Here is a 25783-nt window from a genome sequence, read left to right on the forward strand (position 1 = left end):
TCTTTAAAATGTCATGTGGAGATCCTTCCTAATCAAAGCCATCATCATATTGATCAATCCTAACAAAAAAAAAATCACCAAAAAACCAAACCAAACCAAAAAACAGCAAAAAACCACCACCCTGTAAAAATTTCTCTAGTTAAGGCTGTAAATCCTAAGACTGAAGTAGAATTTTGTTTGCCATTAGAGCCCAAATTGATAAATGCTTTACAGTGGCTATTTAATTTGACAGTCCTTTTCTGTTCTGTCTTCCCCAATCTTACAGTCAGGTGAACGACTGAGAACAGAGTCACAACTCCAGGCTGAGAGTTAAGGAGCAGAAAAATAGAGGCTGATGTCACTGCTATGCAGAACTGAATTTACATTACCAGAATATCCATCAAACTGACATTTCACAGTTTAACTTCTACAAAAGGGGAACAACAACACTGACCACCCTCCTCCACCCCCTTTGGGCATTCAGTTGTGATTCTACTGTAGATTAAAATCTGGAATGTAACTCTTTCTAAAGACTGGGAGGGGGGCTTTTCTATTTCATCACATAGCCAAGATTTTATTTTTTCTGGTGTTTTTCTTCTTTTAACTATAACATATTAACTGCTGGTGGCCTTTGGAAAACTAGAGGATCAGATGATGCTGGCTCTCCTTCTTTCCATCTGCTAGCCTACGTAGCAAGAAAACTACTATATATGTTAAATATTATTTTTTTATGAAAATAATTAGTACAGATGCAAGAATCTCATGGTCATGAAAGGTTTTGTGACAGAACTTTACTTTAAATTAAAGCCCATCTAGAAAGTTGGAAATCCTTATCTACAAAAGTCTTTCATTAGTAGCACACACTAAACAATGATCACTGCTGTACGATGAGAGACAAATTAATGAATCAAACATTACAGATTTCATCACATTGGCTCATTTGCATTTAAGCTGGTTTCCAGCTCTGTCATGCATTTGCTTTTAAACGAGCCCCTGTGGATAGTGCTGCAATGTTTGATTCATTAATTTGTTTCTCAGTGTACAGCGGTGCTCACTGTTCAGTATACGGTGAAATACTTGGAAAATATTTGTTTTAACAACCTATCTTTTATTTTAACAAAGAGAAGGAAATGCTGGCCATCTTACAACACAGCCCCTGCCAAATCTCCCAGTTGCTACCCCAGCCCATCGTTATACCACTGTGATATTATCTGGATTAAATCTTCACAGCTTGCTCTCACATATTCTACAATTTCATAAAGCTTTGAGCCAGCTCTTTGGGTTAGTGTTACGATGCCAAATTCAACTCCTGGGAAGTTAAAGGTGGCTTTAAGCCTTTGCTCTCCTATCCTTGGATGGGTCCCAGGCAGTGACTTAGATCAGCCTCCCGGACGCCCGGTGACATTCTGCCACCACCGTGTCTGCTACACCCGCTCCTCCACATTACAGCAGAGTGGGTTGCTTGGCAAAGCCATCTCTGTGAGAGCTGAAAAACTTTGGAATTGGTTTTTGGTTTGTAACAGCTTGAATTTGGTGACCTTACAGCACACTGAAAGCTCCATCTGTTTTAGAAGGAGAGAGAGAAACGTTCCCTGGCTGGTCAGTGCACGGGGATGAGCGTTTGGTAATTAGATGGGTGGTTGAATTCTCAAGTTCTTGTCTGAGCCTCAAAATTTAAGTTTATGTACTCAAATACAACCCTAATTTTACATGTATAGCTGTGTTGTAGCCATCATTGCTCATGTTTAATTCTAAAGAAATAAATACACAGAGGGAATGAAAAATATGGCAGCTGGTTTGGTAGGCACTAGGAATTGGAGAACAAAATGCTTCTCTAGCTAGAATTTCCCTTCCTCTATCATGGCTGTGATGGATTGCAGCTTATAAAGGCAAGCCCATTTGACAGGAGGATACATTTGGACTATGAGATTCGTGGAAATGAGGGGCTAATTAAATGAGCTGTGCTTTTCATGAAACAGGCAGGTTTTCATGTGCTGAGAGATGGAGTTAAGTAGCATCAGCAGATTACATTGCACAGCCCTTTCCTACCACTTTGCCTTTTTTAGGTTTTTTTTTAATATGTTGAACAGGAAAAAAAAAAAATGTATTTGATACCAAACAAAATAAACCATCAAGACAGAAAGGCAACATCCTAAGCCTGAATTTCAGAGGTCTGACATGGAAAATAACAAGTAATCCATAGATTCAACTGCATGCTAAACAAAACCAAACAACCCCCCCAAAAAAGTAAAAGAAACCCCCCCCCCCCCCTTCACTGTCAAATATAAGCAGCAAAGTTACAACATGCTGACTGCAACCAAGCCAAAGGCCACCCTACAGCCAGAATATTATGATGCCAGGAGAGGCCAAGTGCTGCATATGACACTGTCCTTCTGCTGATTAACACACAGACAAAAGTTGTCTCCTGTTTCCATCCCACCAGAAAGCCCTCAGGAAAGACTATTCCTTTCCACTGCCTGTGAGGAAGGAGGGATGAAGTTTCTAAGGGACAACAATAACTTTGGAAAGACAGCTTGACATTTTTCCTAAAATGTGTACCTGATATTTTCTGCAGCAGAAAACTTCTGGGTCTTTCCTTACAAATCCAATATCACGTCCTATTTAACCATATCCTAAGTTTTACCTGAAAGGAACTATATAATGGAAAATTCTAAAAGTTATTTGAAAGGCTGGAGTAATTTTAATGTTTATTACAAAAAATGTGCCTCACTGAAAAATACATTTTTTAATACTAATCTCTATGTTTTTCTTCCTTGAAAGATTGTATTTCACAAAGACAGACTAAATACTCTCAGAGAAAAGCTAGGCTGTCTTCACAAGAATAAAAGAATTTATAAATACACATGTGGGAGCTTGCACAATCCAATTGCAAGACAATTTTATATTAAATACCCAATTAAGTCACTCTTGCTCAAGGAAATCCCTTCCTTACACACGTAAGTATACTGAGTCAAATAAATATAGCAACAAATACCCAAAAAGAGCGTCGGGAAGATGCAAATAAGGAACTCCATGTCAGAGCATGTTAACTACACTGCACTGTTGTTTCCTCCCCAGCTCTCCCACCAGACTCATGGAGCTGGAGCAGTAATGGGGGAGGAGGAAATAAACCTTATCCTGAACAAGTGGGTGTGCTGTCCTACTGCTGCCTTAAATCACAGGAAACTCTTTGGCTGGTTGATTCTCTAACTCATAAAATGCCTCCAGTGCACTGCATGGCTTAAGTGTCTTGAAACAGCTGATTTCACAACAAAGAGTGCATGATCAAATTGCACAACATTTTGGTCTGCTTTCAGAAATCAACCATTTTAAAAGCCCCCAAAAACCCAAACCACACTTACAATTCCACAAGCCTGGTAAGCCAAAAAAAACCAACCAATAGAAACCCACAAACAACCCAATTGCAGCGAGGAAGATTCATGTTAGAAAATTAATTGTAGTGGTCTAAATTAGGGCATTTTGACACCAGACTTTTAGCCACCTACGGAAGGTGACTCTTCTCATTTTAAGTAGGATTCAACAACACTTCTGACTCTCCACTGGCTGGAATAAAATCAAAGAGACACCTGTATTTCTTGGGTGAACTTAGGTGAAATTAGTCCCAACCTAATGGAATCAATGCAGTTTATTTAAGCACAACAGACTGCTTATGGTGCCTATGAATTTCCATCACTTGTTTTTCATCCCAGACCAGAGGCTAATCTCTGTCAGGCAGAGCTGAGGCAGAGTTTGCTGTGAGGAGGTGCTATGAAATACAGCATCATTCTAGTTAACTCCACCTCAGCTCTTCCCAATACTTGTATTTTCTGTTTGATTTACTCACTGAAGAAAACAGATTCATCAATGTGAAAATAAACTAATGGTCTTAAACTGTGAGTATGAAAGAGTCCTGCCCTACTACTCACTGATATATCCTTCCCATTTGCAGAAAATTCACATATCAATTAAACTCACCTGTTAATTAAAAGCTTGTCTGGAAAATTCTTTGCTAGTTGGAAGCAAAAGAAAGTATAAAAAGTATCTGAATGCTGAAGCTTTGAATTTTAATTACTTACTCTCAGGTTTGTTTGTGATCCCTCAGGTGTTGGCTGGGCAACAGCAAAGAACTGGAAAAAAGAAACAAAATTATTTTGTAATTCCTGCTGTGAGGAAGAAAATGTATTGAGAAGGCTTCCAGTTTTTTCTTCTTGTCTTGTTTAGATTTGCTCTTTATTAATGTACTTATAAGAAAATATCTTATAAGTACAAAAAGGAAAAAGATTCTGGAAGATTACAGGCAACTACAGTGAATAATTATTCTCCAGATTTGATATCTTTTTTTTTTTTAATAATATGAGGACTCCTATTGTGTTTGTGTCACAATGGAGAATATCAATATAATTATAAATGAGAATAATGCTAATAAATTTGGAATAAAGGCTACAGTTTTTATCAGAAAATCAATTACATGTATTTATATATATTATATATGTGTATTAAATTTGTGTTGTTTATTTTATATGCATCTAAATAGAAAAGACATCAGTAGTTTAACAAAAACTCTGGGACTCATAGAAATGTGATCCTTCTCTCTAGCTACCTGTATAATAATAGTTGGTGTTCTGATGTTCTCTTTCTTTCCTACAATTTTTAGAAAAATGATCTTTTTTTTAACTGAGCAGAATACTTTATCTAAAAAAAAGAGAGTCTGGAAAATAAACATGGAAGCAGGGGACAGTTTTTCTGCTTTTCCTCATTAAGATAATCACCCTCTCCCCCCGCCAAGTCATAATATTTTAATAACATGCAATTTTTAGTGTCCCTTTATTAGGGCTAAATAGCTGAGACACTGACTTGGATCAGCAATTTTTCCACTCGGAAAATTCATTTTGACCTTTTACAGAGGAACTTAAAGATTTCCTGAGGTTTCTGATGAATCTTTGCATGTGAAAAATTTGGCCATCTGAATCAGATGAAGGTTTACACATTGAGTTCTCCAAGAATTGGGATGAGGACTTTGATTTTTTTTCCCCTCATACATACAGCATATGTACAGCTGTTTAAAAAAATTCAGTTATCAGTTAAACTACTCTTTGTTCAAACTGACTTGCATACAACTAGATGACAACAGCAGGTATAATTGAAGTCACTCTGTTCACATTAAGGAAGTTTTCTTCCTCAACACACTTAAGAGCTTCAAACTGAACAAAAAAAAAAGTCAAAAGGACCATAAATGATAAACAGTTTATTTGCTATATATATAAGCCACATTTAAATATATCGAGTGAAAATATTAAGCAGAAACCGAACACAGGTGAGTGTGGCTGTTCAAGTCTGGCACAGGTTATAGGACAGCTGAAGAATCAGAGGCTGCTTTAAAGTGCATTTAAGGGACTAGGAATGTTAAACAGCTCAGATTCCACTTGTATTAAGTTCTGGTAAAGGTTTCCTCATCAGATGAGCAAGACTTTATGAACTGTAACAGCACAAGTAATTTTTGGCTATTACACTTCTCTTAGTGCTGCTGGCTTAGCAGTATATATTCAGTTATATATTCAGGCAGAGACTTTTGCTCACTCTGTACAGCTAAAAATTCTGAATATTGTGAAAGTCAGTAATTTTAGTAGCCTTAAATAAATTAAAATATTAAAGCGTTTTATAGGTGGATGAAGAATAAACCATAAGAAACTCAGTCAGAGTTTATAAAAGAAAAAGGAAAAAACCCTGAAAAGTAGGCAAGCCTCTATCATCCATCTTTTTTTAGCAGAATGTCTTTCAAATGAAGATAAAAGCTTGTTTACTGCAGTTTCTTGGGGGGAACACCAGGAGTAGCCACAATACATTCAATTACCCAACCTACAATTAATGAGACATCTTATGAATCTGTAACTCATAAAAGAATGCCTTATGAAAATTCAAGATATCAGCAGGTCTTATGTAGGTTACTTGTAAATATGGCTTTAAAAATTAACACATGTTCTTTCTGGAAGAACGAGAATCATCTCTGAAAAAATGACAACGTCACACGCAGCCGGACGTTAACATTAAAGAGAGGAGGAAGTATTTTGCAGTTAACAAAAAGTGTAATTTTGGATGTTTTTATCTAAGAATTTATTCAGATATATCTTCTATTGTTATTTATAAAGGCCTTGCTCCTGCTGTGCACCTGACCCTTGACAGTCACTGATGCAATTAATAAGTCACTGAGACTCAAAAAAATCTTTATATTACCAATTATAGTGCAACTGGACCCTCTTCTTCCTTAGTTTGATTGATCCTCTAGAAATAAAGGGGGAAGATAGAAATTCCCTGAGAATTTTTCCAATCATCAATTTTTCCTCATATCTATATATGAGGAAATGTTAGGTATCCTTTCCTGTTTATGACTGAAAAAGCAGGGAAAATACATTTCCTAATATTTTGCATTGTGCAGAGTCTCTAATAAAAATACCAGCTGAAAATAATTTTAAGTTCCTAGGAAAAATGGTAAATGCTAACGATCATTTTCAATCTAACTCTCATGAGTTTTCCCTCTCTTTAGAACTAGTTTCCTAATTTTTTTTTCATTTTTCATTCTTCTCTTCATATATGTGTTCTATCCTTAAAATTCAGCAACATAAAAACATTCACAATTTTCACTGTTTTCAGGCAGCATTTGTCAGCACACTGAACTCAGTTCCAAATTGCTCTAAAGAAGAGGTTTTTTTAAAGAGCAGTAAGTCTCTTATTCATGGACTCATGCTTTTTTTGTTATTCTTCTTGGCATCCAATATGAATTCCAGTATTTTATGCATATTACGGTTAATTTGGGTTTCCTGGGGAGTGGCTGTCCTCTTCCTTTATGGCAGCTATCAATGACTTCTTCTTAATAGTTATGAGACAGAATCCTATATAAAAATGGCAAATCATATTAAGCTTCTCTGTGATCCTTGATCTTCTGCCAGCACATCTGATCCATTTCCAGAGTACATGAGTATGAATGTGTGCCTTGCTTAATAAATAAACAGTTCCTGTAAAACCACTTTTTTCTCCTACCATCTTAACCCTCCATGTTTTTTGAAGAAATCCATGTGATATTTCAAGCAGGATCTCTTTTCTTAAGAGAACATCAGTAGTGTCTTAGGTCTGAAACTTTATAAATGGAGCAAATCTCCTTTTGCTAGGGAAGCTTTTGGCAAAATGTTTTTTCCATGTATTGCACAGTCTGTTATCGTCATGATCAGCACAGATTTTGTAAGTCCCAACAGCCTGGTCTCCTACGAGTGAGAAATTCCACTTCTCCAAATGAAGGGAAAATATAATATATGGGAGTCAGCATAGACGTTGTTCCCTCACTGTTGAACGCTTCTCTGGTTCTATTCGTGGCAAATATGAAAAAATACATCTGTCATTATGTTTAATAATATAAACATGTTTCATCTGAGAGATGGACTATAGCTTCCAAAATAATTTCAAGATGCCACTAAGTATTTCAAGTGCCGAAATTAAAAAAATTTAGCTGCTGCCACCTTGACCTGCATCTGCACAATTTCTGCAGAAATCACTTATCAATTCCTTTATCAATTAAAAACTAATTTACTGGGATTTATTGTTATATTTTATACTATTTAGTATTATATATAAATATCACATTTAACATATTTTAGACTTACAGTCTGCATTTCTACATTCCTATAGTGGTGCAGAGGAGGGAAGCACCCTCAGTTCAGACCTGCCTATGCTGAGCTTAGTGGTAGCACAGCACAGGAGACTCCTACCAGCTGAACACAGGTAGTGTGGGATAATTTCCCAGCCTCTGGTATTTCACACCCAGAGAGTGTGGGATGGCATCAAAAGCTGCATTTGCCATCACTATGCAAGACAGCTCTTTCTCAAATCTGACCATTTTTCCAACCCTGCTAATGAGAGGGGAAAACAAATTCAGAACAAGAGCCGGCACTTAAACCTTGTACACGAGGTGCTTCTGCTTTTGGATGAATGATACCAGGATTGGGGGCTGGGTCACATTTTTTCCTGCAGGAATCACAGCCTTTCGCTTTGAGAATCTCCAATTTACATCAAAAAATTATGGTGATGCCTTTCACTAATTTCAAGGGTTCATACACGAGGATGAAATACTTTGCCAGCGGAGCAGAAAGCACAGATCGATAGATCAGAGATCTGAGCAGAGCAGAGCAACAATCATACTGTAAATGTCAGAGCTGAGCAATTTCCACACAAATAAAATAAAGCTGCCATGGGCAAACAGTTTCAGACTGGAGGTGTCAGACTGCTGCTGAGTGCCTGCGCTGCAGTCCCAGGGTCACTCACACGGGAGCAGGTGCCGCGACACTCGGCAAGGCAATATCACAGCTCTGCCCTTACACACGGCTACTCCCCGGGAAGGCAAAGCTTAACACTTCAAAGTGACTTCCACACCCCACACCCCTCTCACAAACTAAAGAGCTCAACTCGGGAACTTTCACTTCACAGGAAAACGCAGAGGCTCTTTTTTTCTCCTTAGTTTGCAACTTCCTCTTTCCAGAAGAGCAAACAGGGAAGATGCAACATTCACATCCTGTGCTTTGCTAGAGCCTGTGGTTTCACGTTCTCTCCCCAGAACATCACAGAGGCCTGACAACTGAGCACAGCTTGCCTTCTGATCCAGACAACTGATGCATCAGGTTAGGTCTTGCATGAGAATCTGAGGAGCAAATGTGACTCTCAGCATTACAATTTGAGTGTTGTGCCACAAGATAAAAGTAAACTTTTTTCAAGGTAGGAAAGCCAGCTGTTACAACAAGGTTGGCTTCCAGGTTTTCACCCCAAAGCTGTTGCTTCTTCATTAAACCAGCTCATTAATAATACACTTCTGCATCTCATCTATAATTTGAGGTTGACATATCAAAGTCCTATTAACCTCAGATATCTTTGTAGTTCCTTTACTGTCTTATTTACCTAGAGGTTGACCAGTCTGGCTTTCTGTCCTCCTGTTCAGACCATCCACACATTTTATGTCAAATTAAACAACACATTTTAATGGAATCCAAATATTCAATTAGAGTGTCAGCCTCTGGAATCTAAAATAGTATTCAGCATTTTCAAAATAGCATATAATATATTAAATTTAAAAATCTGTGAGCCAGCTCAATAATGAATCTGAGTAACAAAATTGTATATTTTCAGATTTCTAAAGTTTGATAAGGGTACACAGGAGATTTTCAGAAGGATTCAGCACTCGTGGTTTCCCCTTCTGGCTTTTCTATCCAGACATTCAAAAGTGGTCAATATCACACATAATGAGAATATTTGAAAGTGTGGCTACTCTTTTCAGTATTTAATAATAAACAAACTTTCTGAAAACATTGCCCTGCTGTCTCTAACCACAATGTCCTGGTGTCTTAGGTTAACAATAATTAGAGATGAAACGCTTGATGTGATAACTGAAAATCTTTCAGTGATAACTGAAAATCTTTCATAATCTCTAAATTCATAAAAACAATAACCTCCTCAATGCATTCAGTATTTTTGATGTGAAATATTACTACAGTTTCAGCTGCTCTGTAATCTCTTTCTGAGCCACAATGCCATGCAGGGATTGGAAGCCTCTGCTCTTGTACAGGGTAACCAGAGTTTTTTGACATTTAAAATATCTAGAGGCATGACAAGAAGTTGTATTTGCATATACATAAATTGTGCCAGGGAAACTCGATGAGTGACAAACCATCAACAACAAGCTGCAGCATTGCCTGTGGCTTTCACATCAAGCATGGCTGCATTTGAAAATGTTACATTGCTGAAGAAAAGCAGCTTGACCGCCACAGCATCTGTTCTATTTATCCACCTCTGAAAAAGAGAATGTATCTTTTAAAAATTACTATAGAGGAGAAAACTGCTTGTTGTATTTATTTGAAACCTTTTTGTATTGGCAGTCCATTGAGGGAGAAACAATTTTCCTTTCTGATATGATACTTGAGATCAACTTGTGTGTGAGGATTTTCTTTCCCATCCATCCCTGACTATCTGCAGTGGTATCTCCTGAGGTTAAACCAGGCTGCTGGATGCCTGTGAAAGGTTCGTTATAGCTTAGTATTGCATCCCACTGGTGCATCTGCCTTCCCTCACCTGAAGAAGCAGCAGAACTGTACAACTAAACCTATGGCTAGTGAGGATTAATGTCACAGAAAAGTAAAACATGAATTGGTTTTCATGTGACTGATAGTGCATATATTCCTCAGAATCACAGCAGAGTCCAGAGGGACATTTCATGCAGTTCAAACAAGCAACTCATGCAAACCATCTGCAGCTTAACCACATGACAGACCCAGTGGTGATTTCAGAGTTGCCAGTGAAACAAACTCCGATTCCTCCCAGGGAGATAAATGCGGCTGCAAAACAATGCAGAACGTTTCACACCTTGGCGAGAGCCTTGTGAGAGCAGACCAAAAGAAAAGGAGAATAAAGGAGCTAAGAAAATAGAGCTAAAAAAGAAACTAAATTAAACTTTAAAAAAACCCTGGAGCTAGAAACTAATGCACAAAGTAAAAACACTCTTTGTTGCATAACATCCTGCTTTCTCTCCAGCTAGTAGGGTTATGTACTGTACAAGAGAGTGCACTAAATGAATGAGAGCCAAATTTAGCATTTTTTACTTTTACCTAAGACAAGATGAAAGATGAAAATAGAATGTGGAAACAGGTCTTAAATTTCTTCACTGAATTATTCTTATGATGGCAATTTAAAAAAAAAAATCATTGATGGATCCAAAGTGGTATCACGGGAAATAATAACAGAACCCTTTAGGTTGGAAAAGACCTTTAAGATCATCCAGTCCAAACGTTAACACAGCATTGCCAAGCCCATCACTAAACCATATCCCTGTTTATCTGACATGACCTGCTATGGTGCATCTTAAGATGAGTTACCAGTTTAAAGAAAGATCCCCAACAGGCTTTAAAAGTTTCAGTGACTCACATATTACACAAACTTGCTTCTGACCCTCCCACTGGAAATTAGCACATTTTCTCTGTCTGTAAATTCCTATGAGTGTAGTGAATGCTGTCAGTCACAAAAAGTGCTTTTTAATAGCAAACCCCTCATCCAACTGCCTTTACTTTGTGAAGCTCCATTTTTAGCCAAGCAGTACAATACATTTCCTTCCTTCTTGGAAGTCTCTGTGTTCTCAGTTGCTATTTCAAATTAACCCAGATATGGAGATTAAACAACCATTTGGGAAAAAGTGCTAATCAGAGGGAAATAACATTGTCTAGTGTTTCTCAGCCAGAGTGGCTTTGGTGGGGATTAAGTCTGTAGCACAGAGAACCGAGATGACTCTTAGAAATAAGAAATGAAACCATCTATTTTCTGTGACCTCCCACAATAAACAAGGCTTGAGCACAGCAGCTGTGAGAATCCCCTGCATATGCTGGCTGATGGCAATGCAGGGCTGGGTTGATTTCAGGCCGGATCCCTAGTGAATGGCTGCAAAGCTGGCTTAGCCAGCGTGTGGCCTCATTCCAGTTGCCAAGGTTTATCTCCCCAGTCCCCCAATCCTCTGTGCACACGGCTCTCCATAGCAAGTCCCAGATGAAATGCCCTTCAGCCCCACAAAACTAAGTGCTGAGAGTTGACTTTTGCAATCAGCACCCTTTCCCCACTGCTTGCTGAGTCGGGGGGGTGTGTCTCACTCAGGGGGACCCATGGCATTTGAGTGACTGAGTGACTGAATCAGACTCAGAAGTCTGACAAGTCTCAGCTGTTAAAATTGTCTTCGCAGTCAAAGGAAATGGACTTTACAGTCAAATAGAAATAGATGAAGGGAAAACAAAAAAAATCATCTGAGGCTCTAGAAGTTGTCGCCAGTTGTAGGAAATGACAGTGATGATAAAGGTCATTCAGCTGCATGAATCTGTGAGCTCACACAGGCAGAGGCAGCAGAGGATCAGGTAACACCTTCTCCAAATTTCAGCCACCAGCAAATAATGCAGAGAGGTCACTCAGCCTCCCTGCTCTGGCTGATGGTGTTTCCAACTCAGAACATCCCTGCTCCACTTTAATTGCTTTGAGGAGTCCTACTGTGCCTTACCTATACTTGGATTGATGCCACTGATCATACAAGCTCAGCTTCTATGTCTCCAAATGTCTCCTTCCACGTCTACCTCAATTCCTGCACTACTTACAAGAAAAGCTCATAATAATATTAAGTCAATTGACAGAGTTTTTTTTAGTTTTTATTTTGTAAAACTTTGTTTTTCAAAAGAGGACATGAATAATCAAAGCAGAAATAATAAGTCAAATCAGCAAACGCAGTAATTTCTATGTGTAAAACAGTTTCAAATCAGAAATTGGAGTTATATTTATACTAATGACAACCTTAACATCATAACAGGCTCCAATTTTTGCATAAAAATGATACATTTTAAATATCTAAAATCTTGATGTGGATTTTATACTCTGTTTATGTTAAACCAAAAAAGTGAACTTAGAGTAATCATGTAAATTGAATGATAATAAGAGTTCTTTTATATTTTTAGACTACTTCAAATGAATAATTTAAAAGGCATCAAGCAAAATATTTTATTAACATAAAGTTAATGGTATATTTTTATAGTATCTGATTTTCAAAAATTTGTACTAAGGCATTATCATAATCAGCTCATGTCAGTAGTATGCCATTTCACATGCTTTTATTTTTTACCAGAGTTAATGTACTTCCTGGCACAGACATTAAGCCCAAACCTTATTCCTGAGCTATCACTACTGCCTTTATGAAAACACTTGTAATTTGTTAACTTCTACTCAAATCCATGCTCCGTGAATTGAAATTTCTGCCAGGAATGGATCCAATGACAACATCAAGGGCACAACAGTGGGAAATTTCAGCACTCTCAGACAGGGAGAAAAAAAATAAAAAGGATCAGCCTATGTGTGTGTCACAAAACAGATCTGCTGTTGTGAAACCAAGACAATTACAGACTGTTAAGAGACTTTCTTATCATTCCCTGGCTGGAAAAAGAAAAAACCACCTTACTCAATGCCAACCAGAAGGACAGGGAAAATGATCCCACAAGCACAACATTTGGGATCTAATTCAAAGTATAAATCCTTTCAAAACAAACACTTACTACGTGGCAGGTATGAGTTTGTAAAACCTCCCAAACATTTAAACTACATTTAAATGACATTAAAGTGCACAAAGTTTATACTACATTTAAGCTTTTTAAAAAAATCTTATTGTGTAACTTATTCAAATATTATTTTCTAATAAATAGGGATGCCCTTTTTCTTTCTTCTTCTTCTGTCATCCCAAATAAAGGACACATAAACCTCCTGTTCCAACCGGACAACTCAAAAATCATTGTAAAACTGACCTTTTTTTTATCTGTGATTACACTTTCTAGTGTCCCCTGGTTTATTACCTATTCCAAAATAACTGTTTATCATACATTCTGATGATAAATATGCCACCATTTAGAAGGGGATGGAGCATTGTCATTGGCTTTGCTGTAAATAAATAGACTGAGCTGAAGTCAGTCATGGACCAGAAGGAAAGACTAAGCAACTGCAGACTTAGGGCTGTGGAAGCAAACTTGGCATGTTTAATTACCCTTATCAAAGCACTTGATACTTTGATAATATACTGTGTAAAAATGCTGTAACATTTGAGAATAGTTGGAATTAAAAATTCCAACTGATGGTTTGTCAAAATAAAATATGAAAAGGCTATGAGGGTAAATATGTAGCCTCATGAGTCTGCTGCAGTACTTCAGTGTCTTAATAATCACCCAGTAAACATTTGAAGCCCCCAAAAAATGTTCAAATGATTAATTTAAAAAAGAAACAAAGCAGGAAGATTTTTGAATGTCGAGTCCTATGACAGACTTCAAAGATTCCTTGAAAAGGGAACACTTTGTGATGGAAATATTTTTTCCTCAGGGGTTTTCTATCACCATCTGAAATTTTAGATGCTTTCCCCAGAATGTTTTGCCCATTATATTACTATCTTCTCTACAGCAGCAAGAAAATTATTAAAAGATAAAAAGATGAAGAAAATCCACAAAATTGCTTGGTCTCACAAGTTTTGAATTGGGGGAATACATGATATTTTTTCATTCAAATGAAAAAAAATAACAGTTTGCGAGGAAGACATCATCAAATTTAGAGCAATAAACTCTTCTGACAGGTGGGTTGGTTTTGTTTTTTTTCTTCAAATTGCGAATGACACAATAAAGATTTATTTTTTAATTTTATTTATTAAACACTCATAGAAGTTCACCCCAGTTCCACATCTGGCAGAGAAATTTATTCTATGCAAAATCTTAGTTCGAAGCCTAAACATTACTTGAGACACCTCAGTTAGATTTTGAAATCTCAGAGGGCTCTCCTCTGCAGAAACTGCTGTTTCCTAAATATACATCTTATGTTGGTGTTTATGTGCATCTTTCTATTGAAAATATATCTACAAGATTGTAAAAAATTGCAAAAAAACTCCCCATAGCTATCACTTATTTCTATTACTCCCATTACAGGGAACAAAAATGAAAATAAAACCCCCAAAAAATTATATATATATGTATATATCTATCTAAAATCAACAGCCTCCTTGTTCTGATGTTATTTGGGTAGTAAACAGAAGAGTTAACAGAATTTATCATTCTTTAAATACTTGAGCTACTAGAACCCATCCAATTCCAATTCAGTTTATCAGAAAATTTCCAGTAACTCATAAATGAGAGGAAAATTAAACACAATGAAATATCTATCGTTTCTGAAGCTGAGAATTTTCCTATTATAGTCATGTCAGAATATTTTTTCCTTTTCTAATCCAATGACATGTTACATTAACATCAATTAATCACTGGAAAGAACGATCAAGTGAATTTGTACATTCTCATTTCCTGAAATCTTTAAACCCAGACTGAGTGGATTTCCAAAATACACTATTCATAAAAAAAAAGTCATTCCTCTTACACGGGAGTAATTAGATAAAGACCTATCTCTGTGCACAGTTATAGAAATCAGATTACACGACCTTTCTGACATAAATTCACATCTCTAACTCCATCAAAATGATGAACAAAGCATCCAGGAAAGTGGAGTCCAGAGAAAGCCTCATCCATCACAGCCTCTGCTTTGGGTTAATTTGTGCCACACAGAGCAGTGAATGTGCCCTGAAAGGACTCCGAGGGCTGGGGGAGAGTTGCTGGGCTGGAGTGAGGCTGGTGAGTAAAGAACTGTCTGCAAAAGCTGCTCAGCAGCTGGGGAACAAGGGGAGCTCTTTAACGTGTTGCAAAGGTGGACAATGAAGAACATTCAAAAACTATTCAAGTAGAAAAATACAAATGATATTACACAACATTTCTTTATTTCACCAATCAAGCCTGCACTCAAAACTGAGCTCCAATGATGCTCAGGATCACTGCTGAGGGAAAACTTTCACCCTTAGCATGAAACTGCTGAAAATTAAACTCTGGAGAGGAAAATGCCCCTTTCATTTTCCCACTGCAAAATGTCAATACCTTGAAAATTTTAAAAGAGATAGATTTGCTGTCAGGGCTGGTTGAATAGCCAAAAAACCCTCCTGCATAACCACTGATTATGCCTCTACTTTATAAAAACATTAATCATTACAAGCCCTTTCTTGCTCTACCAGTTAATCCAGAAATATTAATACCTGAAGGGAAAATAAAAAAAGTTCAACTAAATAAACGTGACCTTTTGGCAATTTACTGAATCTAGTCATTGTCCCCTTCTCCAAGAATGAAGATGATCAGGATTAGTATCTCCTCTGGAAATTCAGGGAACTGACCAAACCAGATAGTTTTGGTGAACGTTCCTGAAAATGTTTTTTTTAAGACTGGTTCAAGGTTCACCATCCTCCACTACAAGCAAAGACTTGATAATCTAGAAAAGAAATATTTTTAAGTTATTATGCCATCTTGCTTATGAAAGCAAGGGATTTGAAGTCAGAACTGCATTTTTCCTTTTTTTCCTTTCCTCCTAACAGGACCAGGCCCTCACTGGAGGTGATTGTGAAAGACATTCAGTTTGGAGTTGCTTAAGTAATTAGAGAAAATGTTGTTTTGGTGTGTGGAGATGACCAGCTTTTGTAAGTCAAGTGGAAGGGCTGGTTAGAGACAGAAAGCTCCATGTCAAGTCTCCAGAGGAGATGCACAGAGAGGTGGCTGCAAATGGTTTGGTGGCCTTAGTTCTTTACAGTTTAATGCAAGTAGGCAGGAAACAAGATCCACAATTTTCTGTGGCCTCCATGCTGTGGTTATTTTCTGCTGAATAGCACAGAAATAAAAGCTTTCATATGTATTTTTGGAAGTAGAATTCTTACAGTGGTAAAATAACTGTAATCAAGAGCAAGTTGAATATGGAGTGTAGGTGGAGAAGAAAGGTTTTCAGGGCTAGAGGGTCCTGCAGAAGACAAGAAAGTCTGAAGTAAAGATAATGTTTTAAATGGAGCTTTACAAGAAACTTCCAGATTTAAAAAATTCTCTTTTGGGGTCCATGTAAGAACACTTTTTGTAAGATGTTCACGTGGATATTTTTAGGGGGGTTCTCAGCTGTTAGTGGATTTGTACAACATTCTGTGATTGTCTCATTTGATTTAGAAAACCATGAGCACTCAGGATAATTCCTCATTGCACCTGCACCTCCACAGAGGAATAATTCCTTATTGCTTAATGCCAAGATGGAAAAATGTTGGTGGCCCAGATCAAAAGTATGTAACATACTTCAGGAAGTGATTAAAACCATAAAAATTAGCCAGCAGACTAGTCACATAGCTGGGATATATCTGAAGGCTAAAATTCACATCTGTTTCCTAGTCTCATCCAAACATGATGATCAGATTCAGATTTCTGGCTCAGTCTCATCAATAAAAATTAATTAAAAAGTAAAAATGCTGAAGAAATGGTGAGTGTTCACATTTACTACACCAGAGTAGGTTTTGTGCTATTCCTTTGTGCCAGCAAACTGTAAACAGCTCTTCAAGAATTCTTTGTCTGAATTGTCAGTGTGATTTCTTCTTTTGCTATAAGTACACATATAAATACTCTTCATCTAGTGTGTGCTTATAGCAGTGTGGATGCACCATCTGTGCTGGGGAGACTTGACACAACCACACTCAAACTACCTGTTAAGGATTTTGTTCTTTGTGTGTACAACGTTCTGTCACGATTCAAATTCCTGCCTCTACATTGTTTTTTAAACAATGGCTTTTCTTTTTTCACAGATTGGAATACAATGCTTCAATCTTGTAACAAGAATTAGTTAGGGAATAATAGCAGTGCACACACAAAAGGAGAACAAAGCACTCAGATATTTCCCTGTATGTTTTGTTTTCATCCATCCACACAATACAGGAAACACACAACTGTATGTACACACACACAAACACTCTCTAGAGCTCATAAAAGCAAATTAATGTAGAATACAAATGCACTGCTTTATTAGATGAGTTTTGATCACAGTGTCAACTGTATGTTTTTCTACTTAGTACTTGAGTTCTCTTAACTTTTAAAGTTGAGATTTCTCATTGGGTGATATTTATCTGGACATCAATAGCAATTTCTCTGTCTTGCCTTATGATATGTTACTATTCAACTCAACAACTGTAATCTAGACACAAATAATGCTTCATCTGTTGATTATAGTCCCAGGAAGAATCACCAAAAAAAAAAGAAAAAAAAGAGGAAACTGTTAAAATTTTAGAAAAAGAACAACTGGTAGTGTATTGAAACTAACACAGCCACATCTCATTGCAGGGATAAGGATAAATGTCCATCCCAACTGCAGCACTGTATGCAGGGGATGAGAGGTGAATAGCTTGATAGGTAAAAGAGCTACTGTTGTGTTTCTTTTTAATCTTTCCTTAAACTTTTACCCTTCTAAAAAATAAAACAAACTGACCAACCAAACAGAAACCTTTTACAAATAAAGCAAGAAGTTGCCACTGCTTATGCTGCTGGTTATGCTGAGACAATCCTGATGGACCATATCTCCTATATCCTTGTATCCTTCACTCTGTTTCCCATACATAGTTTTGCAGTTAACCTGTCAGATCTCGGGGACATGGGCAATCTTTTGTTCTTTGCCTGTAGGTACTGAATAATGTAATGTCCTAATTTGTGACTGGGCTCCCAAGTGCTATGATGTAATACAAATAATGAATGGAAGCACTTAATTTTTAATTTAAAATAAAATTGTCAGAAGTGATTGCTAATTTTAGACTTATCAACCAGAAACAGCTGGGATCTCATTTTAGGAGATCCCAAGCATCTACGCTCTCAGATAATTCAAGTGCAGCTGGAGTGCTCAGATTGAGCACCCAATATCCTCAGCCCCAAAACTAATTGAGGATTTTGAAAGTGCTGGCTCAAATATTAGCACATTTTGTTGATTATCCTTTTGAGGGGCCTGTTCTTTCTGCATTCACCATGCAAGGCAAAGGGGGTAACCCTCTTTTCTTCTGTGGTGCTTCAATAATCCCTTTTCTCTGCGAAAGGACAGGTGCAATTTAAGCGTCACTTGAGGATGTCCAAAGAATCAAACAACCTATACCTCAAAATCTAAATGCATTTCTACCTCTACCTTATTTTTCCCCATGCCATTCTCTGCCCATTTACTGGGCATCTTCCAATAATTTCCTCCAGCAGAGAGAGCTGGGACAAAGCTGCCTTGGATGCTGCCGGTGTTCTTGGATGGTCAACAAAGGGTGCTAATGGACATGGCAGCTGGCTTTCTCCCTCTTGAGGCTAAACATTTTCCCTGCACTAACTCCACACTTGACTGATCCAAAAGCTGACAGCTGTGAGTTTGTCCTGAAACCACGCTGCAGTAACTGCTGCCATTTCACAATATAACTCTACTTTCTCATGTGGATTTAGTGCCAAGTACAGAGCAGTTTGGGAGCCACGCAGGACAGAAAGAAAGCTGAGAGAAACAAACACATTTCATTTCAGTCTACATTACCAGCACTTTGCCTTGTTTATTCTGAGGCTAAAGAAGAGTGTAAAACGAACCTGAGGCGTTTTAAAAGCTATGCCTGTAAAATCTGCTTTTGGGTGAATGACAAGTAGGTAGAATTATAGAATCTAATGGAGATTTAACTGGATTAGCTCTTAATACTATATTTCATTTTTTTAATATTCACAAGTGTACTTCCAGTCTCTTTCACTAGGAATGAGTTGAGAAGAGTTCAGAGCAAAAACCTGAAGGATGCCTCTGAAATGATGTCTATGTGACAGCAAGAGGCAACTCAAAAGTTAGTGCAGTACTTCGGAACTTACGATTCTTGTTCCCACCATGTAAAGCTGGATGTTTTACTTCTGCTTTTCAGACCAATGAACTAAGGAAAGCAAAATAACTGAAATATGTAACCTGTCAGGAAATTCACGGAGTAAACTCAACACATGCTGTGTGTGTAGCACAGTAGAGCAACAGTTGTCACTTCACAGCACTCCCTTATATTTCTGTTTCCATTTAGTTCTCAAAGCCTGACACACAACCAAACACTTAAAAGAAAAATTAACAAATCATTAGTGATTGTATTCCATTAAATCTTTAGGAAACTGGACAGTCCACCTGATTTTTGCAAGTGTTTCAGAAGATAAGCAGCTACTAGAGATCGTTTCATTTTTCTGAGCATTGTGAAGATTTACATCTCACAAAATTCGTTAACATTTAGAGGAACTCAAACAAACAACTAAATTATATACTATTTTCAGTAATTAAATGGAATATAAAATATTTTCAGGAGCTAAATATTCAGCCCTAAGATAGCCACCAGAAACAAAACAAGAGCAATTATCAGAAATGCTAACAACCCTCAGGAATTCCAGCACCTTTGGAAGTCAGGCTCTTTCGCACTTCCACGCCTGCACATGACCCTGAAAGCCCAGGGTAACTGCAGGTGCCACACCTGACATTTCCAGCTCCTCATCTCAGCAGCCAATTCATTTTGAAAGCTAAAATTATTTTCTCTCTCTGAAGTTCTTAGAATGGCTTATTTGTGAAAAACACCAGCGTGAATCGATTCCTCGAAGCCAAAACTCGGGGCTGACGAAAATACGCATGAATTTATCACAACAATACAGTGACTGGAAAAAGCAATATTACTGTAACGAATCTGGAAAAAACAATGAGGGCTGGGAGAGGTGCAACACAGGCTGCTCACCAATGCCAGAAAAATTTCATGCTGTAACACAGTGCTGTTTCAATTTTTTCCCACCCTTTTTTTTCTTTTATGAGAATCAAAACTAATTTAAATAAGAACTGTGAAGGCTCTCATGCATTTGATACTTATATGCCACATTTTTATTCTTTTAATAATTCACTTAACATTAGGGGGAGGGTGTTTCTTAGGCTGCTGAAGGATTCCACAGTCACAGTTCCCAATACCCAGACTACCAGCAGAAGAGCTAAAGCTCAGACAGCAGCAGTGCTGACTTCTCCACACTTCTCTCAGCAAAGTCCCTCAAAAGCAAAGCCTTGAAGGTCTCAGCTGCAACAGGAGCTGGGTTTCTCAACCTTCCCAGCTCAGATGGTCTTTGTACTCCCTTCTGAGACTGTCAAAGAGTGTTAATTATGTCTGACTGTAGCCTGAGGCTTGGGATGTGAGCACTTGCCTATTAGGAATGAACTTTCACATTGCTGCAAACCTGTGCCAGCCTTAAAACAATAATGAAGAAGTAGAAATCCTTACATTTCTACCTGTCACTTGTCACCAAGGTCCCTAAACATTGCTATTCTGACTTCATCAGGACAAGGTGGGGAGCATTACTGTGCTTCTGGGAAGGATGAAATGAATCACTGAAGGGCTGCAAAGATGGGACCAGGCTGGTGCTGCTCAGCACAGAAACAACAGAAACAACATCTCCACATTCTCTCTTTTTTTTTTTTTGATATAGCCACCCTGACACTGTGAAAATTGCTCTGAATATGAACAAAGAGGGATGAAAGGAGTTTAAAATGTTTTAAGTAATTCCTGTGAAAAGAGATATATATATATTGATCACAACTTCAGTGCAAGAGGAACCAGGTGCTGATACTCCCAGTGACCTCTGGAGGAAAATACTTCATTCCACTGATTCTTGAGCAGCCTCTGAAGACTCACCAGCCAAGTCCCTCACTGCTGGGTGCCGTGAATAACCCCAAAAGACCACTCCCACCTCTCAAAAATCTCCCCATATCCTGCTGCTATGGGAAAAGCACAGGAGGAAAGAAGGAGGATGGTATTCAGGCCACACTCATTCTCCCACAGGAGTGTCCAAGAAGCCACGTGATGAAGGGCCCTTGAAGGAAAACCTGGACCCTCAGCTGTCAGCTTTCTATCCCTTACATTTTAAACCCCATCTTTCTTCTCAAACACGAGAACTTTTTCATCTCTTGTGCTCTCTGTTTCTTTAGGAAGCTGCTCAGGTTCCATTCCCTCACAATGCATGTTCTAAAAGTCATTCATTAAGTAACAATTCTTACTTGCACTGATTTAAGAGAAAAAATACTATTTTCATCTCCTATTAAATTATCAATATATCCATTCTATACTCAATTCTGAGTGTAGAATCACAATTTCAAAATAAAAATGAAAAATGCAACATGATGCAATGGTTATTCATCATTCATAGCCTCAGAATTGCCAATTGCTTATGATATAAAATTGTATATTTCAAGCATGTGAAAAGGGCTAAAGGGAACATGACATGTTTTTCTCTTTTCCTCCCTTCAGTAAGTCAGAGAGAGGGAGCACAATCACAGTAAATATCTAGTCCTTCTGATACATTTCAGAAAGTACTGTTTTGTCTGTGTGCTTAAAAAGTAACCAACAGTGGGATTTGCTGTAAAGCTGAACTGGGAAATGGATGGTTCTTAAATGCAGAATAAGGAAAAAAATTAATTCTATCATTTCAGATCAAAATAGGGCACAGCATAAGAACAGGATTTTGAATTTAAATGAAAAGTTGTAACTCAGGCTGGTAAAATTATTGAATATACTCTTTAAAAATGTATTCCTTTCTCTGCTCACAACACATTTATAAGCAGACTGCTTTATATGAATCAGATCGCAATTAGTGGACCCTGGGTGAGAATAAATCTCAACATCAGAGTTGCTGATGAGTTATTCATTTTACTCTGCATTATTCATGATGTGCAATTGGTCAGCTAAAATCACGGTATCACTTTTGTTCCTGCTGTAGACAAAACACTTTGGGACTGAAGAATAGAAAATATGCCTACTCATGTCAGGATATCTTTGCTTCTAAGTGGTGAGGGGCACTTTTATAAAAGAACAGTCATTTCACCAACAAACTCAGCTTGAAAATAGCCAATAAGGCAAAGAACAGAAAAGCCCTCTAAATTCAAATAATTTTTGGCCCTAGGTCATAGAACAGACAAACAGATCAGACAGACTAGTCTGTGACTGGAGTGTATTTCCGCTCCATAGGAAGGGGAGAATCACACGTGAAAATCTCCAATTGAGAAGCAAACATCAGAAGGAGAATCAAGAGTTCTAGGTGTGAGTCTCCTACCAGTATGGGGTGATAAAAGATACAGATTACTGAATGTATGTGAGTAAAACATTCTTCTTCACTGACCCTTCCTCATATCTAGGCAAACATGGATGTATAACTCAGTGTTCTGCTGCAAGAGTCCAGCCCTCTTTAAGAAAGACATGTGTAGGCACTGTCTCCTTCTACATTTTTGTGGTACTTATTTGTACCATCACAAAACACATCTTATACTTTGCTTCAGCAGTGAAAAATGCCAGTTTAGTACGGAAAAATAATCCAACATTTAAGCAGATGCATTTCTTCAGCAGCTACTTTAAAATGGATATTTTTTCACTGTATTGTTAAAACCAGCTTTGGTCAATCAAACACAGTTTCCTTATTGCTGAGTCTTGATTGCTTCCATGACAACAGTGCTATTTTATAACAAGAATACCCTTATATATAATTAAGGATGCTATATTCTTGTTTATATTGAATTTAAAAGATAACTTGAAGAACTCATTATGTTTCTTCAGTTGTAGTCTCTGAACAGTACTCTTAAATCACAAATATTCAAATTTAAGGTAACAATATTCTGCTCTGTAAAGGAGCTGTTTCTACAACTGCTGTTACAGCTCTAGAACTTTCCATTTAAACAGCATTTAACATGACTGACACATTATTTGGTGTCCTGGTTCCAGCCAGGACAGGGTTATTTGTGCCTCCCATTCTCTCCAGCCCGTTGCAGGGGAGGGGTGGGGAGGGGGCAGTGAGTGAGCAGCACCTGGTTTGGAGTGGTTTCAGTGGGAACACAAAATTGGAGAATACCACTCCTAAACCATGACATTTGGAAACTCCAAGTAATGACAAAAATAAATAAAATAATGAAAACCAAACCAAACCAAACAAAAACTAATCCAGACATGAAAATACAAGCTCATTCAAAAAAAGTAGTCTGTGCCATGGAATACACCTGACGTCTCCTAAAGCATCCCAGAACACCTTCCACCACGCAGACACAACACAGTCTGCATGTGCCACTTGCAGACCCTGCTGCCAGTAAGTATCTGCATCAAAATCTGGGCTTCTCCTGAGGTTTCCTGTTGGAATTTGGTGTCAAGTCCCGACTTCTTTGCTTTTGAGAATTTAATTCATGCTCAGAGTAACAATTTTTTTTGTACTTCAATGCTGATGTGATGATATCAAGGACTTTGACACAGAAGAATCTGGAGTTCAAGAATAAAATCATTTAATGAATGCATAGCACATGCCTTATTCATTATGCTGAATCCAGCCCTGGAGTTGGGCAATGCATACACTAATTCTCTATTAGAAATGTTATTCTACATTCCTCATTTGTAAAATAGCTTTAAAAAAAAAAAAAATCAAGTTGTTTGGCTGAAAAAGCTTTCATACCAATTTGAACTTTCCTAGTATGTTTTTAAAGGCAGGAGATAATCCTTTTTCGCAGCTATTGTGTTTTATTCTGTTGAAGGTTGCTGGCTGTAAAACATTGTACCTCCCTTTAAACTTTTCCATATAACTTGATTAGACAGCAGTAATCTCTAATGCTTTCATGTGCAAATTTAGGAGTGACCCGGAACAAGAGTTTCCTTCATCCCCATAGCAACCAGGACGATGGAAGAATGCCACTCACCAGGCAATGCAAGGCAAATTTCATCCCTTTGATGTTAATTAACAAATTGCTTTCAGAAAAGTCAGTGCATTTTTCTTCTTTAAATGTTTGTGATAAATTTTTAATATGTCTGAAAAAAATGAAAGGAATAGCATTGGCTGCTGACAGGTGAAGTGTGGACTGATGCCTTGGCACCGGTGCCACAGGAAGGGTCTGCACCAGCTGGCCACTCATAAATCACCTGGGGTGAATTTTGGGATTTGGGAGTTAAGGAATGATACCTTCAACTAGTCCAAACCATTTCCAATGCACACAGTGATGTGGGCTCTGCTGTAAGAAAGTGGTCTGTCCATTTTGAGTTTCTTGCATGGAAAAATAATAGGATAACAGTCACGAATTTGTTAGGATGAGGTTATAAGCATATCCTAAATTAAATATATTTAGCATGGAAATAACTTCTCATATATACATTTTGTTTGAATAGTTCTTATACTATTTGTTATTCTTATTCCTCTTTCCTCTATTGTTCTAAGGCTTTACAACAGTTCTCAGTTCTTAGTACAAATTCCTTTAAGGACTACCAAATCTTTCCTAATTTTGCTGAGAAGATAAGGCTTGAAAGTTGTCAGCCAGCCAAAACCCACCAAGAAACCCCATCAGAGTTCCTGCTATGAAGGAATATACCAATTCACTGGTTAAGATGCTTAACTCAGATTCTTAACCAGAGAATGTGTTTTCCCTTCTGTCCTGGTTTTTTTTTTTGATCATCCAGGACTAGTGATCTGGGCTACGGTCTCATTACAGAGGTGATTTGAATAACTCCAATAGAGTTAAGTTCAAGTGAAACAACCACACATTAATCCCCTGCACAAACTGATTTCACTGCTATATGGGGTGTTATTACTGGACTCTGGACTTTCACCTCTCTTCTATTTCCAAGTACTAACTTAAAAAGTGTTGTGCTTGCAGAGCAGCTTTCAGTTGGAGTTACCTCCAGCAAAGACAGCTCAGACTCTCTTCTGTTCCCACTTAGGCCACTGGGACAAGCAGAACCTTGTGGGGTCACAGGATGTGCAGGCACTGAACAGGGCTGTGCAGTCCTTGTCCTTGGAGGTTTTCAAGACCAGGCTGGAGCAAGCCCTGAGAGACCTGGGCTGACCTTAGAGCTGCCCCTGCTTTAACCAGGCAGTTTGGACTTGCAACCTCCTGAGGTCCCTGCCAGTATAAAATATCATATGATTCTATTGTCTGATGGGAGGATGGACAAAAAAAAAACAAACAAAAAAGCCCTACAAGATGCCAGATATCATGGCCAAAGGTAAATGAACAAGAAGCAGGTTTAAGAAATCCATGTTTTGATGTCACTTACTGCCCCAAATTACCTTTACCTGCAGCTGAACTGAAAACAAGGCTCTGACTGGAGACCAAAATGCAAGTTTCTAATCCCCAGCAATGACACATTTATGCCAGGGGACCTTCCCTTCCCTGGGAGTTCCAGAATCCCTTGCTGCAGTCTTGTTTTGCACCTCCCTGTCAGTTAGAACTTGTGTCATCAACTCCAAAATGTTGTTCTAACGTACATTATAGTGAAATATTCTCCCAACCCAGCAATTAAAGAAATTACAGAATGATTTCCACTCGTCCTGTATTTCTGTATGATCTTATTTCACAAGCTTGCTGTTCAGCACGG

At 37.9% G+C, this 25783-nt stretch overlaps 1 protein-coding gene across 15 annotated transcripts in view; it reads right to left on the reverse strand.

Moving 5' to 3' along the window:
- Positions 1 to 25783, reverse strand: part of TENM2 (teneurin transmembrane protein 2) — a 1078265-nt gene that overhangs the window by 658949 nt on the left and 393533 nt on the right. For 14 of the 15 annotated variants that reach the window (XM_064671589.1, XM_064671588.1, XM_064671607.1 and 11 more), the window contains one exon: positions 4056 to 4106. The exons of the other annotated variant lie outside the window; for it this stretch is intronic. The gene's annotated coding sequence lies outside the window, so the exon portion shown is untranslated. The remainder of the gene's footprint in view (positions 1 to 4055; positions 4107 to 25783) is intronic. 15 annotated transcript variants of the gene reach the window in all.

This window comes from Pseudopipra pipra, chromosome 15 (assembly GCF_036250125.1).
Source record: "Pseudopipra pipra isolate bDixPip1 chromosome 15, bDixPip1.hap1, whole genome shotgun sequence".
Taxonomy (NCBI): Eukaryota; Metazoa; Chordata; class Aves; order Passeriformes; family Pipridae; genus Pseudopipra; species Pseudopipra pipra.